The sequence below is a fragment of the Penaeus chinensis genome, chromosome 8, assembly GCF_019202785.1.
Source record: "Penaeus chinensis breed Huanghai No. 1 chromosome 8, ASM1920278v2, whole genome shotgun sequence".
In the NCBI taxonomy this organism is placed as follows: Eukaryota; Metazoa; Arthropoda; class Malacostraca; order Decapoda; family Penaeidae; genus Penaeus; species Penaeus chinensis.
Genome location: NC_061826.1, coordinates 41,368,604 through 41,373,932, shown reverse-complemented (window position 1 = coordinate 41,373,932; position 5,329 = coordinate 41,368,604). Strand labels below are relative to the sequence as shown.

The 5,329-nt window shown below is 35.3% G+C and overlaps 1 long non-coding RNA gene across 1 annotated transcript in view; it reads left to right on the top strand.

Annotated features, from left to right (window-relative positions):
- Nucleotides 1-595: 595 nt before the first annotated feature.
- Nucleotides 596-5,329, top strand: part of LOC125028193 — a 5,059-nt gene continuing 325 nt past the window's right edge. The window contains exons 1-4 of the long non-coding RNA XR_007115096.1: nucleotides 596-680; nucleotides 2,099-2,148; nucleotides 3,999-4,161; nucleotides 4,490-4,528. This is a non-coding gene — a long non-coding RNA (uncharacterized LOC125028193). The remainder of the gene's footprint in view (nucleotides 681-2,098; nucleotides 2,149-3,998; nucleotides 4,162-4,489; nucleotides 4,529-5,329) is intronic.

Below are 5,329 nucleotides of genomic sequence, written 5' to 3'. Positions count from 1 at the left end.
GAAAAGAAAAAAAAGATTAAGTAACACGATTATTAACAAAGAAAATGGAAATATGAAAAAAAACAAGGAAAATAGGAAAGTTACAAAACACGCATCTTTCAGGGTATACTGCGTTTCCAATTTTTTCCTGTATCTTATTCAACCAGATTATGGTACAGCGTAGAAATCAAGGCATGGCAACTGGTGATGAACTTGATTTTTTTTTCGCTGTCTTAAAAAAAATATATTGAGTTGCCCCGTGGTCAAGGCAAGGTTTGGGTAGCTGTATGAAGATCTCTTGTGTTTCTTACGTACGATAAATTTGAGAAAAGGACTTTATTTTCATTCAAAAAGGTGCTCAGTAAAACAGTCAAAAAAAGAAAAGAAAAACAAAAGCAATACAGAATTAAGCAACGATAATAATAGTAATAATAATAATTAAGAAATAAAAATAATACTAAAAAGATTATGCAATTCATGATTCGTCTTACTGATGCAAGAAAACCATCCTACTTTTTTTGTTTGTTAAAGCAGGAAAAGATCCAGGACAGTTGGTTAGACATTTAGAAACTTAAATTCCTAGCTGGCACCTCAACGTGACCGACAATATAACAAAGGTTTCCTCCTCAACTTCACCAGTCTTTCAAGCCGATTTGAGAAGTCAGAAAGCACTCGAGAGGAGCTCACGAAAACCCTACGTTGTAAGTATTTGGGATTAACTAATATGATCATTACTTGCAAAAACAGTGTCGTCTAGACCCCATACAACAGGGAAACATCGAATGTGTGCGTTGCTATCGAAATGTTTTTACCATTACTTATCCATATATATATATACATACATATATATACATATATATACATATATATATATATGAATGTATATAAATATATGTGTATGTGTGTGTGTGTGTGCGCGTGTGCGCGTGTGCGTGTGTGCGTGCGTGCGTGCGTGCGTGCGTGCGTGCGTGCGTGCGTGCGTGTATATAGTTTTTCTTTTATATATATATATATCTCAGATCGAGGTCACATTAATGCAGCTAATACCAACCTCTTTACTGATGTTACAATAAATCAACTCGTTTTTTCCTTCTCTTAATGAAGCAAAATACTCGCTCAAACGCATATAAAGTTTTTAGGAAACACAAACAAAACATTAGTTTATCGCTAAAAAAATTGTTAAGTGACTCCGACCTGTACATATACATTGCTTGCTTGAGATATTTGGTCACTTAGTAACTATGTTGCAGCCAATTTTAACATTTTCCTTACAGCAACAAGATAATGTATAAATACACATACACGTGTGTATATATGTATATGTATATATGTATGCATATATATGTGATATATATATGTACATTTATATGTATATATGGAAAAAAAATGACTTTAAATTTATCACATTATACTAAAAGCTCATCCATCCCTCTCAGATTTTTTATTATTTATTTTTCTTTAGGGAGAATCATGAAGATAATTTTTTCTCATGTAAATATTCTAAAAAGACAGATTCAACAGGCTGTGCTGCATACACGATTAGGTCTCAGGTTTATTTTTTAAGCTTTGAGGGAAAAATAGCAATAGTGGCATGGTATTCAGCAACACAGACATATATATGAGAAATATATGATAAAGGTGAGTGGATGAGTGAGTGAATAAATGAGTGATCAAGATAGAATGAGCGATAGAGAGTGAGAGTGAGAACGTGATTGGCAGTGACTCATTAGTGAGTGAGTGAATGAGATAGATTAAGCGATAGAGTAATAGTGTGAGTGACAATCTAAATGAAACAGTAAATAACTAAATGATGGCAATGAGTATGAGTGAATTAGCGTATATTGATGGAACGAGTAAACGATTGCTGAGTGAATGTGAGTTATTGAAAAGTGCGTCGAACAATATTACTCACTCACACACACACACACACACACACACACACACACACACACACACACACACACACACATTCATGTATATAACTCATACATATTTGCATGATGTATACTTGTCACTCAACGTGATAATCTGTAGACGAACACCTTTACAGCTACACCCATTCCCATGTTAACTTTTTGGTAAATTATTTACATTTTTTCTTCTTCTTTTTTTTCAACAGAATCAGTCAGAGAGAGAAGGCGAGAATCCCAAACAGCGATGAATAAGGGAGTGAGTATTTTGATATTGATGTTTTTGATGCTGGGAAAATGCTAAGGATCTGCAGGTCAGAGAAACATTATTATGAATGTCTGTGTGCGTTATTGAATTTGAGGTGTTTACGTGTGTATGTATTGATTTTGTTTAAGTGTGCGTGTGTGTGTGTATGCGTGTGTGTGCGTGTATGCGTGTGTGTTTAGTGTGTATGCGTGTGTGTGCTTATGTGTGTATGTGTGTGAGTGTGCTTATGTGTGAGTGTTTGTTTTTGTGATTGCGTGTGCCCTTGTATGTGTTCATATGCATTTATGTATATGTTTGCGCGTACGTGTCTATATGCGCGGATGCGTGTGTGTGTGCGTATATGCGAGCGCGTCTCCTCACCATATATGGCATCTCTTGAACTCTTCTGCTAAGATGCTCATATACCCCTCGGCTTTTTTTTTCCCCTTTTCTTGTTTTAACGTTGTTTTTGCGGACTCCCTGTTGAAATTCCTCTGGGGATTTCAATGCGCTGAGAGGAATGATCCCGTGCGGATTGTGTTTCGTAGGTTTTGTTTACATCGGTTGAGTTGGACTAGACTTATTGTCTGTGTATGTGTGTATGTATATGTATGGTTATATGCATATATACATTTTAGCGTATATATATGTACATTAATATTAATGCATATATATATGTATATATGTATATATAATAATGTGTATTTATTTTATTAATGTGTGTATACACATACACACACATACATATATATGCACACACACACACACACACACACACACACACACACACACACACACACACACACACACACACACACACACACATGTATGTACGTATATAATGTGTGTATATACACATAGACCTATATATACACATATACATATATACATACATATATACATACATATATACATATATATGCATATGTGTGTATATATATATAAATATATATATATATATATATATATATATAATGTGTGTGTATATGTATACAAAGCCTTTGGAATAGATCGCTTTCAGAGATTGTAACTTTACTCTTGAAAAGTTCAAAAGATATGCTAATACGTTTCGGTACATAAATAACTGATGCTTTTCTATCATCCCTTCCTCAGTATGTGTGCATATATCTATCTCTGTCTATAAATATGTATGTATATATTGTGTACACATATAGATACACATATAGATATATGTGTGTGCACAATATGTGTATGTGCGCGCACACGCACACGCACATGCACACGCACACACACACGCACGCACACACACACGCACACACACACACACACACACACACACACACACACACACACACACACACACACACACGCACGCACACACACACACACGCGCGTAGGGTCAAACATTTTCCTTTTACAAAAAAACATTGCGATCCGCGGATAAACCACACAACAAACGGTAAACACAGACCGCGTGGCGACCCTGAAGGAGGTCAGGAGCCTCTCTCCTCTAAAGGGATTTCATACAGGCATACAGAGGGTTGATGCTGTAGAAGCATTTGTATAGAGGGAGGGTACTGTACACGCATATGCATCGAGCGTGAATATACCATAGCGAAGGTTATATCATAATAGGACTTTGTAAATTAAGTTAAGCTTCCGGTATGTTATAGCGACCTTATCAAGGCCAAACAAGATACACATCATAACACGGCGTAGATTATTTATTTTATGTTTAATACATATATATACTTTGCGCATCATATATCAACTAAATAGACCTTCCATTCATACGATACCACATGGAGCAAACATCACAACACAACCTTGTAAACTTGTACACAAACCTTTACGCGTTAGACTACTCAGCGAATTTCACTAAAAATAAACCATTCTTTCAGATACTGCTACTGTTGTTCATTGCCTTGTTTATGGTCCTGTCCCCTGTTAGTGCTCTCGTCATCACCAAGAAGAGAAACTTTCCTGGCGAGAGACGCTTGGGAATTACAAATTATGGGCAGCATGAATTTGGTCCAAATGGTTACCGAAGAAGACCTCACTACAGTAAGTTCAATTTAGTTGTTGTAATTATTATGTTTATTTTTTCTGTCATTATTGTAATTATTCTTATTAATATTACTATAATAATCACAATCATAATGGTATTAATATGTTAATAATATTATCATTATCATTAGAGCCATAATTATCATTATCGTTTTTTAATACCCTGAGGTTTTGATTTGTATGTCAAAACACATGTGGAAACGAACCTCTTTTTTCATCTAAGTTGGTAATTTATTATTTATCTTTTGTTTTCGATGTTATACGCATTTATTGTACGTTCTTTGCAAAAGGGGAGTAAAACCCACAATTTCTTCTTTAATTACAGGACGGGGGTAATGAGACAATCCGCCAGTTCAAAATATTAGTAAGTACAATATTTTCGTTACTAGAATATAAACTACTCTCAAAATGACAAACGTTTGTAAAAAAATATGAATATTAGTATAATTATTTTGTAATTGCTGTATAAATTAAACCCAACACTCAGACATAACATTTGTAAGGACACGTAAGCATAATCATTCTCTAACTACAGCATTACCTATGATCAATATTAGACATAGTATTTAAAAAGAAAAAAGAAATGCCTCGGTGAAATGCAGCAACAGACCACCTATACTTCGTCACAGCTTAAAGGGGGTCCCGTGGTTCTTTCACGTTTCCGAATGAGATAATTAACAGTTAGGCGACAATTAGCGTTTTCACGGGCAAATTTCCCGCTGCTCTGTTTTGCTCAAGTTTTTATTGATAATCACTATAGTAATGCTAAATAAGTTTATTAGTTTGAAAAGATGACTAAAAGGCTACTTGCTGTTTGTTTACAGGAGCCACGTTTCTCCGTCCCCCGACTACAGTAAAGAGAGAGCGAGAGAGAGAGCGAGAGCAAGAGAGAGAGAGAGAGAGAGAGAGTGTGTGTGTGTGTGTGTGTGTGTGTGTGTGTGTGTGTGTGTGTGTGTGTGTGTGTGTGTGTGTGTGTGTGTGTGTGTGTGATGGATAGACTTGGGTTTTATTACACATGGTATTCTGTAGTTGTTTGAATTTGACACGAATTAGAAAACACATATGACATTACGACAGATTTCCTCAAACGAGGTGTATGGATGGTTCATTAAAAAAAGAAAGATGATTATGATGATAAAGAGCTTTCATGATGATAATTAAAAGA